This window comes from Anabrus simplex, chromosome 1, assembly GCF_040414725.1.
Source record: "Anabrus simplex isolate iqAnaSimp1 chromosome 1, ASM4041472v1, whole genome shotgun sequence".
In the NCBI taxonomy this organism is placed as follows: Eukaryota; Metazoa; Arthropoda; class Insecta; order Orthoptera; family Tettigoniidae; genus Anabrus; species Anabrus simplex.
This window is the reverse complement of record NC_090265.1, coordinates 318,656,648-318,670,501: the sequence shown is the minus strand read 5'-3', so window position 1 is coordinate 318,670,501 and position 13,854 is coordinate 318,656,648. Positions and strand designations below refer to the sequence as shown.

Sequence of the window (13,854 nt, the reverse complement as noted above, 5' to 3'; positions counted from 1 at the left end):
GAAACACCGGTACATGATATTACTATTGGAACTGTGGTGACTGATTCTAGTTTCCACAGACGTATTTCTATTGCCAGTTCTGTGTATTTTGATATCTTTGTGGCTATTGTTGTTTGCAGATTGGAGGTGTTTGGACAAGCAATTTCTATAAGGGATGCGGATCTTTTTGATTTATCGATTTATCTATTATTATTATTATTATTATTATTATTATTATTATTATTATTATTATTATTATTATTATTAACACACATTGCAGATTTAATAATAAAATGTCAGTTATCAGGCATAACTGTTATTGTAGGTGTTCAATATAGCACGTGAACCTTTTCTTGAGCCCTAGTTCCCATTCAGCACTATGGAGCTTAGGGCTCAAGAAAAGGTTTGCGTACTATACTTATAGAAGTACAGGATATAATGAATGAGAATATATAATTTTCCATTTCACAAATAATTTATTGCTACATGAGAATTGCTGGTAGAATAAACATGTGTATTTTCAGTGATTAGCATACAATGATTGGTTGTGATCTGAACTCACACAGGAACTTCTTATGTACATATGCAAATGTCCTCTAAACAAATTTTTTTTTAAGCAATTTTAATGACTGTGGATTTTCTTAATTATCATTTCCTGTGTCTTTTACTGTCTCTGTTGAGTTCATTGCCATTGCAGTGAGGTAGAAGAAGCCAGTGAGAACATTCTGTTGTATCCAGTAAGTTGATATATGTTTCTTAACCAAATATCATACTTGAATAATTACTCTATTGTAGTATATTATAAAATGCAGCCTGTGATTTGCTGACATTTTCACTGTAATAGGTTGGAAGAGAGATTACTATTAAATACAGTAATTATATATTGGATAATATTCAAGTGTGTTGGTTATTTTCATTTCAGATATAAAAAGTTAATACTTTTAAAAAGTGCAGAATAGGTATAAATAGTGGCAAATTTAGTGTTTCTGCACCCCTAGGCACAGTCAAACCATGTGCCTTCCAGAAAACAGTAATAATCAAGTACTTGAAATAACAACAGAATATGGTATATTGTATAAATAATATTTAAAACCAGAGTATTCAGAACCTGATAACTTTAAAAATAAAGGTAAATTCACCCTTGAGGTTTCCATCTCACATTGACAGTAGAAAACTCACCAACCAAACTTCATTATTTTCTAGTAGATATTGGACAGGTTGCTCCTCTTTAGAGATTGTGGTTAACAAGGGGAAGGGGTCACCGACATACAATCAAACAGCAGTGAAACAAAACTGACAAATAGAAAGGGGTTCAGAATGACAGGTACGTTATTAATAGAGACGGGAATTTGCCTATTTGCCTATTTTATTCCTGTGTTCAGAAACATAGGCTTTTGATATATAAATCCGTTTTAGGGTCCATTAAGCTAGATTACATTTGTTTTATTGTGCCTATAAATGCCTATTTCAGGGGTTTGTGCCTACTTTGAGTATATTTGCCTATTTGATGCCTTTTTAATCTATTTTAAAGAAGCCGATTTTCTTCCAGTAACTGATGTGCTCGACAGAATTATCTTCTCATTTCTTATGATCTGTTTACCCCGTTAACAAAAATGGGAATTCTCAGAAGTCACCAGAAATCGTTCTTGGGAAATTTCCGTCATGAGAAACAAGGAACAATTTGACAACGTCGAACTACGGTGCATAACCCATATCCCTTATACCTCCTTCTCGATGTGAACTGTTGTACGCGTACGCTTTACCTTCAGAACGTGTTGTGATTTATTGTGAAGAAGAAGTGTGTCTGTGGCAATGCCCAAAGAAAAATCACCAAGCGAGTTGGCTGTGCGCTTAGGGCCGCGCAGCTGTGAGCTTGCATCCGGGAGGTAGTGGGTTCGAGCCCCACTGTCGGCAGCCCTGACGATGTTTTTCCCTGGTTCCCCATTTTCACACCAGGCAAATGCAGGGGATGTACCTTCATTAATGCCACGGTCACTTCCTTCCCACTATTAGGCATTTCCCATCCCATTGTCATCATAAGACCTATCTGTGTCGGCGTGACGCAAAAAAATTGTCATTTGCAAAGAAAAATCGTCGAAGACCTACAGGCTGAAGCGGTGGACCACAGGTGATCCCAATTTCACTACGGATGAAAGGGTAGTCTTCTGCCAAGCTTGCTGTAGTAAGTTCGTTTGTTCCTTTTATCCTTTTTTTGTGACTGAACTATGATCGCATTTTATTGTAGCATTTATAGGAATATTAAATTACGTATTGTGGAAAGTTGTTTTGTTGCAATGCTATATTAGTCGTGAACTTTCAATAATTTATATTGCTAAAATTTAAATTTAAAATTTAAATAATTTAATTACTGAACTAGGAGTTAGAATGTCGGTGGTCTTTTGTCACAGAGTGTATGAAAATTAAAAATCGGTATTTTGAACACTGATTCATTTCCTGTGAAAATAGAAATTTACAACAAATATTTTCTTTATTTTTCTTTCTTTCTTTCTTAATCTGTTTATCCTCCAGAGTAGGGTTTCCCTCGGACTCAGCCATGGATCCCACCTCTAGTCTCAAGGGCAGTGTCCTGGAGCGTGAGACTTTGGGTGGGGGATACAATTGGGGAGAAGGACTAGTACGTCACCCAGACAGCCTCACCTATGCTGAACACGGACCTTGTGAATGCATGGGAAGATTGGAAGGGACAGGCAAAGAAGAGGGAAGGAAGTGGCCGCGTCCTTAAGTTATCGTAGGTAACATCCTGGCATTTCTCGGGAGGAGAAGTGGGAAACCACGGAAAACCACTTTGAGAATGGCTGAGGTAGGAATCGAACCCACCTGTACACAGTTGACCTCCCAAGGCCGAGTGGACTCCGTTCCAGCCTACGTGCCACTTTTCAAATTTCGTGGCAGAGGCGGGAATAGAACCCGGGCCTCCGTGGGTGGCGATTAACCATGCTAACTACTACACCACAGAAGCGGACTACAACTGAAATTTAATTCTTTTAAATCATGAGTAACTTTCACCGGCGCTATGTGTAGGTTATAGTGAACTCTATTGCGCTTCCGCTAAGCCTTAGCGAAACATAGGGTGAAGATCGAATGTGGTGGACGCTGGGACATTGTCACAGAGACTAGACATACAGGATGGCACGGCTTGGACAATGTCACAGCATGTTTTACAAAACTGCAAAGACTATCTTTACAAGATCAGGCCAGTGAAAAGACCGTTCTTCTGGATTGGTGAGGTCCGGTTAGTAACCGTTGTGCTGGAGGGGGGTGCAAGCAAAGAGAGTCTGGGGTGCGTAAGCTCTAGCATCCCATCTAGAGTCTTGCTAAATTGTGACAAAAAGTAAGATTATGGGCGCATGCCACGACAATTTCAAATCACGCAGTTTTCTAATTTTCAACGAGGGTGGCAGCCTTGTGGGCACAAATGATGCAGGATCTATTGCAGGCAACAGAAAATAGTCTTCATGACAGCTGATCCGGCTAACCGAAGTCGGCGAATAGCAACATGTAAAATGTTCACAAATCTGAGATTTATAGTGCCTCCATTTTAATTCTTCTCTGGGTAAGTAAGAATACTGTTAGGGGCAGCTTGGCGAGTCCCTGGCAATCATATATGAAGTATCTCTCCTCTACGCTACTCAGGTATAGTTTCACGTCATTTTTATTATTTTTTCACCCGGTGAACTCGACAGGAAACTGTCAAATTATAACTAAACATTTTTGAGGGCATATTTCCATGTAAATTACGAATTCTCTTGATCCTACTTTAAAGTTTTATACTTCTAGAAACATCACCTCTAATAGTCTCTTTTTTCTTATGAAACTAATGTATGATTATACTAAGCATTATTGCCAATTAGCCCACCTGGAGAGATTTAAGATATAGGAACATTGTAATTTAAATCAATTTCATTATTTCTCAGAACAAAATGTGAAAAAATACCATATTGATGAACATAGAAATACTGCGATGCATTTGACATGAGTACTGAAAGCTGTGTCATCGCAGCTTTCCTACCTGTCCATTGTACACAGCGACAAACAACAATTTTTTATAGACCTGTGCACTGCAATGGTTGGAGCTAATATCCCCCTGCATAAACGGGAGCATCTTCAAACTTCAACAAGCTGCCGGGAGCAATCACCGAGTTGGAGAAGTGTGGCTTTCTCCTGGTGGTGTCATTTAGGGTTGTGGAAGAAAGCAGGAGAAGTTTTGACCGAACCTCTGGGAAGGTAGCCGCTGTCAGCAAAACGTTCCACAAGAGTCCTGCAGCAGAATCCATGATGGAAAGCGACGGTAAAGTAGTCAGGGTGCTATGATAACTGCGTTTTATCTTTTGTTTCAATGTTATTCTCCAAATAAAATTAAAAACTTGTATTAGTGATTAAACTGAATGTACTTAAAATGGATAATCATGAACATGTGAACTAATTCTGATAGGGACATGAATACTGCACCTATTTAAAATAAGTTAAGCAGTAAATACATAATTAAATTAAAATAATGGTCATATTTTAATATTTGCACAATTATACAATGAAATGATCAGATAAAATAGCAAAAAAGATGACTGGATCAAAAATAAACTTTGTTGCCATGTCCAACAAATCTTTCACACCTTATCCCCCAAGCAATGCCATAATTTCACTGCAGTTCGCGCATTTAGCATCGCGCTTATGGCTGTAATTCATTTTGTCCCGCTTTCTAGAAATGTACAAATTAGTCCAGTATAATAGTTTATCGACCATCTCAGAGTTTATTCAACTGCATGAAACGGTCAATTTCTGTTGATACGTTCCTCACCTCCTCTTCCGGTGCTGGCAGTATTTTTACAATATTCATTGATTTTACCCTCGAAGTAAGTTTTGAAAAGTCCGTCATGGACCAAATTGTTCCTCCATCTCACCCGATCTCACTGTCCAATTTAGCCTCCTGCTCCGTATTACTGTTATGATCCTGATCCGATACGTTTAGAATTTCCTCCTCCCCATCCAAAAAATCTGTGGCAGAGTCCTCTATTTCATCGGACAACTGGCTCAAAATGTCAGGTATGTCTTCATTATTGATAAAACGAAACCTAAAATAGAAATATACTACATGTAATTACGCCTGACTTTGCCTAATTACCCGAAAAGTACAGAGGAAAGGAAATTTTAAAGAAATAAATTTTACTTACATGACCAGGCGCGCGGTTGACAAAGTCAACCAGCTTCGGGTTCCAAGAGTTCGCTCAAAATAATTACATACGTATCGCTTCTACTGTTGTCGAAACTCAACTGAAGTGAAGGTCAAGAGTGATAGCAAAGGTATTAATTGCGAGGTGGTGAAAGACTGACAGTTCTAGGAATTACGGCGTAAAATGGCGCGCTGGTTGACAAAAACAACCAGGACGCTGGGTCTAGGGTTAAATGTTTGTTTCTTATCTGTTAGGAAAGTAAGATGGGTGTATTATTCTAGGAATGAATAGCAAAAGTATGAAGCAGGAACTTCTTATTGCAATTACATAAAGAATACAAAAATATTATTGTAGGTAAAAATAAACAAATAGTATTAGCCAAAATTTGCTGTCCCCCAATGCCACCACACCTAGGCATGTGTCCAGTGGGCCTACACAGAGATATATTCAAAATCTGTCTCTGCATATAAAGTACAATTCACAAGATGCAAAGGAAATTTTTTAATAAGTGACAGTGCATAATCTAAAGCAATTCAAGGGCTTCAGAAGTAATATGAGTTATTGAATAATTGAATTGGCATTAAACAAAAAATGCAATAGCCTTTGTCATAATACATTAATATACAGGGTGTCTCAAGCCTTTTGGGTCAAACTGAAACAGGTGATAGTGGATCCACAACCGATTGTATTGAGTTAGGGAACCACTGGTCGGAAATGTATATTTATTGCGTTGCGGACATACAAGGCTTACAGCTGCATAACAAAGACATAGCTCATAGTAATTGTTCAAAGTGATGACTGCCAGTCTCAATGCATGCATGGTAATGGCGCATGAAGTTTTGCTGCGCTCTCTCAAAGATCCCTGGTGTCTATTGTAGCGGGAGATAGGCAGCTTGGGCCCTAGCAAGCAGTTCTTCATCCATTTCTAAGGGGGTTTCATACACCAACGACTTGATATAACCCCAGAGGGAAAAGTCCAGTGGGATCCGGCGATCACGCTGGCCATGGGACAGGACCTCCTCTTCCAATCCAACGATGAGGATATGTGTTGTTCAGGTGCTCGCGGACATTAACATTGAAGTGGGCTGGTGCACCATCGTGTTGAAACCACCTCTGTTTGAGGACAACAAGGGGTACAGTCTCCAGGAGCTGTGGCAGCACATCTTGCAGGAACACCAGGTAACATGGACCAGTCAAACGAGCAGGCAGCAAATAAAGTCCTATTAGATGATCTTGGACAATGCCCACCCATACGCTGACAGAAAATTGTTACTGGTGGCCACTGAAATGGTGCAAACCGCATGTTGTCCTCACTCCAGACATGGCTGTTGCAGTTGTTGAAAACACCATTATGGGTGAATGAGACCTCATCCGTGAACAATACAAACTGTACGAAGTTTGGTACAAAAGCACTGTGGTGGATAATCCGTTGACAGAAGTGAACACGGAGCTCAAAATCCATTAGTCCCAGTGCTTGCACAAGTTCTTCATGATAGGGGTGAAATACCTGTTCCGCCAGTACTCTTCACACTGTATCCTTCGAAGTGCGCGTTTCACAGCCAAGTTGACGGGTGCTTATTGCTGGGTGGTCAGCCATACAACCCAACACCATCTCCCGAAAGTATGGTGTTCGGACATGTCTTTGGTGGGAACCTTGGCCAGCTCTCTGTGGTGTGAATGACCCCATCTCTTGTAAGTTGGTATCTACAGAGATAAACTTCTGCCATTTAGGATGACGCCTGTTGGGAAAGCATTCTCTGTACATTCGTTCGGCATTACGGGTACTACATCCTGCCGCACCATATATTAACTGCACCTCTGCCAACTAGAGTGACGAGTAACACATCATGCACTGCACACAGTAACACACCCCACCATGGACACATCAAAAGCTGTCTGATGCAATGGCTATGAGCTAAGCTGTGTATAGTATGTCTGTTTGGTGGTCAGGAGTGTGCGCTCTCTGTTCCAGTGTACAACAGACACCCGGGATCTTTGCGAGAGTGTGTCAGAACTACTTCCGCTGTTGCAATACATGCACTGAGACTGGCGGTATTCACTCTGAATAATTAGTATGAGCTACGTTGTTGTTGTGTGGTGTACACTGTGTTTGTCCATAACACAGTAAATATGCATTTCCGACCATTGGGTTCCTATCTTAACATAAGCGGTTGTGGACCCACTATCAACTGTTTCAATTTGACCCAAAAGGTTTGAGATACCCTGCATAGATATAGATATTCTTCATATAAATTAAACAAGCTTACTCCAATAATAAAACTATATACACCTCAAAATATCTTACATACCAATGGATACACTTCTATATGAATATAAATTTATGCTCTGAAAAAACTTAGTTGTACTCAAGTAAATTGACTGGTGCGAGTAACAACAAATTAATTGTAATATTGTAAAAAAAGTCCATTGGTGGTACAGCGATGCTGCTGTCCATTCACACTCTGTCAGTCTATCCCGGCTCTAAATCCTAGTAACATCTGGCAGAGGACTCTCATCCAGTTCTATGCATAGTGGCCATTCAACTGAAATCAGGAAGAAAGAAATAAAATGTTAAAGATATTGTCAATAAATCCCGTTATACATAGCATATTTAAATAACTAGATACACATTGTATTTAAGCAAATACAGTGGAAGACATTACCCCTTCCGAATATATACAAACCTAGGAATTAACACTCAAAGTTAGTGTAGTCCGCTCCAGTCCTCTTCAGTTCACTCGGCAATTGAGTACCATAGATTTACCAATGACCATTTATAAAGATGTTGTTTGAAAATGTTCAATGGTAGCTGACGATATTCTTGACATAATTTGTTATAGAGGGTTGAACTTAACACCATATGATATTTTTGAGTTTTCTTTAACCTACACCATGGCATATCAAGATGATAAGATGACCTAGTACCATAGGTATGTATAGTGTTCTGACATCCTGGCAAATCATTACTGGGCTTACTCTTCATATGTATCAGAAGATTATATACTTTTTTTTTTTTTTTTTGCTAGTTGCTTAACGTCGCACCGACACAGATAGGTCTTATGGCGACGATGGGACGGAAGGGCTAGGAGTTGGAAGGAAGCGGCCATGGCCTTAATTAAGGTACAGCCCCAGCATTTGCCTGGTGTGAAAATGGGAAACCACGGAAAACCATTTTCAGGGCTGCCGACAGTGGGGTTCGAACCTACTATCCTCCGAATACTGGATACTGGCCGCACTTAAGCGGCTGCAGCTATTGAGCTCAGTATTATATACATATAAACTGATTACTGTTAACATAGACAGCTCAATGAATAGTAGTTTACAGTGAGAGTACGGGGATATGCCGGCAATGGTGTGAATATTTTTCTTTTCATATCACTTATGTGCACACTGTTGCCAAAAAATATTAGACCATACCCAAAAATACTCTGAAAAAATGCAAAATATGCAAACTGAACATATGCTTTACTTACTACATGCTTCAAATTACAGAGTAGGAATGTTACTCGGGATAGCCTGGCACAAATATCTTTAAATGTGGCTTTCCATGTCAGCTTTGTGTCAAGATGTAATCCAAGAATTTTAACATTCATTCATTCCTTTGATTTTTGAGGTTAAAAATTAAGTTTTGAGTTTTCTCTTCCCTTCATTAAGGAGAAAACTATTTATTTTAAACCATGATTTAGTTTCTTCAAATGTGTGCTCATACAACAACAATAGTTCATCACGATTTTTACATGAGCTCAGAAAAGTAGAGTCATCTGCATATAGGACAGTATTCGTTTGTACATTCACATTTAAGTAATTCATCTTGATGAGAAAGAGAAAGGGACGGATAGACCCTTAAGGCATCCCATATTTCACTATACATGCAGCCTACTGACGACGTTCTGTTGTTTCTAGTAAGGCGATTCGCATAACTGGAATTAAACTCCAGTTGTTTGTACAACATCGTCGTGCGCGCATTAGTGTTTCGCTCTTTTGGGGACACTCCATTTACTGCCACTTATTGGGTTCAACCATATATGTATGACCTTAAAATTTTAAGTTGATTTCCAGAAATACCATAATATGCTAATTTATCAAGTAGAATATCAGTGGTACACAATCAAAAGCCCTACTAAGGTCACATAGGGAAACCTTAACATAATTTCCTCCCTCAAAAAAAAAAAAAAAAATATATATATATACGTATGTATATATATATATGAAATGGCGTATGGCTTTTTAGTGCCGGGAGTGTCCGACGACAAGTTCGGCTCTCGCCAGATGCAGGTCTTTTGATTTGACATCTGTAGGCGACCTGCACGTCATGATGAGGATGAAATGATGATGAAGACGACACATACACCCAGCCCCCGTGCCAACAAAATTAACCAATTATGGTTAAAATTCCCGACCCTGCCGGGAATCGAACCTGGGACCCCTGTGACCAAAGGCCAGCATGCTAACCATTTAGCCATGGAGCCGGACCCTTCCTCAAAATTACTCATTAACTAATCAGCATAGCAAAAGAAGCTCTCAAGTGGAATCTCCATGGGCAGAGGAGGAAAGGAAAACCTAAGATGACATGGAGGAGATCAGTAGAGATAGTGAGTGAGCAGCTTGGTTATACATGGGGAAAGCTGAAACAAATGGCACATCACAGAACCAGATGGCGAAACCTTGTCTCAGCCCCATGCTCCTCAACACGAGTTTAAGGAATTCAGTCAAGTAAGTCACATATTTAATAACAGGATCCAGTGCATTTATTGTTGATTTTCCTGGTATAAGGCCATACTGAGATTTTGACAAATTTGTATTAGCATCACATATTTTTAAAAAATTGAGAAAATCGGAACAACAGAGAGTGAACGTTACTGCTACATTCTGACCTATCACTTTTTTTTTTTTTTTTTTTGAAGACTGGAACTACCCTAGAAATGATTAGTTGCTCTGGAAGATAACCATTTTGAAGACATTCATTTATGAACTTTGTCAGAGGAATAGAGATAGAACTAATGAGCAATTTTAAAATATTATTGGTAAAGCCAAAGTGATCCTTGCTGATAAAGGTTTCATATTATTAACAACTTTTTCCACTTCTTCACTGTTGACCATTCTCCATTTAAAATGTCACATGTGGTCACTTTGAAATTTAAGCTTGTCAGCTTTTCAATAGCCATTCTACTTGTTTGTCAAAATTTAGAACAGATGTCTTAACTGAATGACGAAGTAATTATTAAACAAATTAGGGTCATTTGTAGCCACTGGAAGATTAGAAGATGTGACACCATTAATTACTGTCCAAGCTGATTTACCCAAATTCTTAGAATTTTGTATAAAATTAATATCTGCAGAAATTTTAGCTTCTCTAAGTGCCAATTTATATTTTTTTCATATGCAAACATCTTCTCTTTCAGTATTTAATGTGTTCTGGATTTTATGTAGTATATAGAATTACCTTTCTTTTTAAAATTTCATGCTCAGCAGTATACCATTTTATCTCATGTTTAGTTTTCTGATGATCAGTAGATTTCTTAGTCCATATAAGAGGGCAATAATACTTAAACGCTTCAATAATGACGCTGAAAAACATATTACAACATTCTGGAGCAGAATATTGTTCTTTAGCCCAGTTTTCTAAAAACATATGCACTAAATAACTATTAAGTAACTCAATAAACTGTTTTGTAATTTTTCTAATATTAATTAAAACCAGAGATTTTAAATTTTCCTTTGTTTTACCAGGTTGAAGTAAATTATAATAACATCACCCCAGCATGATCAGAGAGACAAGGATAAATAACTCTTACTTGAAAAGAAAACATTTCAGTACTAATGTATCAGATTTATAGTAAGACAATATCCAAAAGCTTATATTGTTTATACAAGGGAAATCTATATCTGGGGCACTAAGTATAAGTTGGGCTAATCAATTTCTGAATTTCCCAATTATAATAGGCATTACTATGAGGAAAATTCTTACAAATGCATGGGCTGTAACAATTAAGTTGTAGATTTGGTCATCTCGAATTAAATATCCAAGTTGTCCTAACTCTACTCAAATTAGCAAGCTAAGTGACATACCCACTATTCCTGCCCAGGCACCAAAGATGAAATATAATGTTCCAATGGCCTTACTTAGTGCATTCCCACTATCTGTTTCAGTACTAGTGTATCAGATTTAAAGACTGGAAGAAATAGGTTTCTTTCAATTTCCAATAAGTAATTTGTTGTAAGTGACAGTATGTTTTATAATGTCATTTAAGAATTTTGCTGTGGCTATATAAAGTCTCGACGTTGTTCTGTGGAGACCACATGACAAAATATCCAATAGAATTGCTTGATGCGAACCAACACGGTCATCCCATATTCTATGACCTTATCTGCAAATACTTTACAGTGCAACGTGAAAATCTTAATAGAACAAAATTAACTTTTTGTGCTAATCAATATGAATATTATCAAATTTAATTCATAACTTGTAATTGATACAATTTTCCATTTTCAACTGTAGGACAGCTTTATCACTCTCCTGTAAAATCAGGTTTTTGTTACTTTTGAATTTTCCATTCTTAAGCAACAATATTTCACATACAGTATTATCAACCTTAGTGGTTATTTATTTATTTAGCATATGATGCTTACATGACAACATTCAGAAATTTTAAAATAACAATAACTTAAATACTAGTGGACTATAAGTATAATTGAGTAACCAAAGTAATAGAAAGTAATTATGAAGAAAAATGAGGAACTTGTTACAAGAAAAGCTCCACCTAGAAGTAAAAAATAAAAAATAAAAAAAAGAATCATAACATTATTAGATTAATTATATTATGGCTAATATATACACCCAACAGAAGATGTGAATAACTTCTCATTACTACCAGCATTTACATCACTTCAGACTGGACTAGAGAAGGAGATCTAGATTTTGTATCTATTGCAATGCTTCAGGCAAAGCTGAATGAAGGTCTTCCATACTTCCAGGGAAGGCACAAAGTGGACAATCTAGCACAATGTGCTTTATTGTTTGCTGGACTTCTCTGTAGTCACAGAAGTGGGAAGTTGACTATTCCCAACTGTATAGAGTAGCAGCAGTTCTTCCTACTCCACATCTTAAATGGTTTAAAACTACACCAGGCATGGCAGGCTAGACTGAATCCTGCAGCTTTTAAGGAGGGATTATTAATTTCCACTATGCCATGAGGTGGAGTTGATATCCATTCTGTTAACTAGCTGATGTTGGAGTTGCACTAGCTAGTTTTTAACTTCACAGCAGTCTTCCAGGCAGGTTGGTTGATGGTAATACTGATGTGATGAAGATGAAGATGATGATCTGTAACTGAGGAGAAGTTACTCGTAACTTAGTAGTATAAATCAACAGACATTGTACCCTTTGAGAGTATCAATAAATTTAGATTAAGTTTGCTCAGTACCGTAGTTTCATAAACTGTTGCTAGATGTCTTGAATCACATGTGTCAGATATCTCACAATATGGCTGCCAGTAATTTTTCATATTAAATTACACAGTTAATCACAACACTTTACATCATCAACCTCTAAACCCTTTTCATTCCAAAACTAAACACACTTCTGAATATCATTTACATGAACATAACCTCTTAAATTCATCCACTCAGAACACTTCAATTCTGAAAATGACACACTCCATTTCTTTAAATAATGTAAACACTGATTAAACAGTATATTGAAACAGATTCTTTCATAAAACTGCCCACTTCTAAGTCATACCCCTCCTCCATAGCACAATCTAGCATTTGCTTTGTTTTTATAGAAGTATATTATGGTACATTTCTGATTATTTAAAATACCATTATTGTCAATAATGGGCTTTTTCTTGAGCTCTGTTATATTGTCATGAAAAACGATGTATCGAAGAATGTACATGACATAGGTATCCCTGGCTTAATTTTATTGTTAGCAGCATAGAACCAAGACTGAACTGCTAGTCATGATTTTTTCTCTTAACCTGTATGTGAACAAACATAACATTCTATACTTGTTCAATATTGAGATGTTTATAACCCATTAACCCATTAATGGAACACATTTTATGAATAGCAGCATAGAACCAAGACCAAGTCATGATATTTCTCTCTTAACCTGTGTGTCTGCAAACGTAAGATTTGTTTATACTTGAATAATGATGAGATGTTTCAAATGGATTTCACATCACCATTTTTGTCAAATGGCACACTAAGATTATGTAAATTACATTTTTGATATGCTAATTTTACTATTTAACTTTCGTTTTTCACTAGGCTGAGGATGACCCAAAGAAACAATATATGTACCTATAACCTTAGAGGTGAAGCTTCCACAGTGTGAAGAATTATTTAGTTTATTTTCTGGGTTAAACCGTGTTGTTGTTGTTGTTGTTGTTGTTGTTGTCTGTACATCACGTACAGTTTGCCGACATTTGAAATACATTGCAGTATTCTTTGTCAAGGCGACTGAAATACCCCTACTCGATCCGAGGTAGTCAGTCTCCCAGGCACTGACTATCTCGGATCGAGTAGCACTGACTACCTCGGATCGGTAGGGGTATTTCAGTCGCCTTGACAAAGAATACTGCAATGTATTCGAAACATCGGTGAACTGTACGTGATGTACAGACAACAACAACAACAACACGGTTCAATCCGGAAAATAAACTAAATAATGTACCTATAACTT

At 37.5% G+C, this 13,854-nt stretch overlaps 1 protein-coding gene across 1 annotated transcript in view; it reads left to right on the top strand.

The window, feature by feature from the left end:
* The first annotated feature begins 619 nt into the window (after positions 1-619).
* LOC136856743 (fatty acyl-CoA reductase 1) overlaps positions 620-13,854 on the top strand; it is a 193,810-nt gene continuing 180,575 nt past the window's right edge. The window contains exon 1 of the mRNA XM_067134825.2: positions 620-716. The gene's annotated coding sequence lies outside the window, so the exon portion shown is untranslated. The remainder of the gene's footprint in view (positions 717-13,854) is intronic.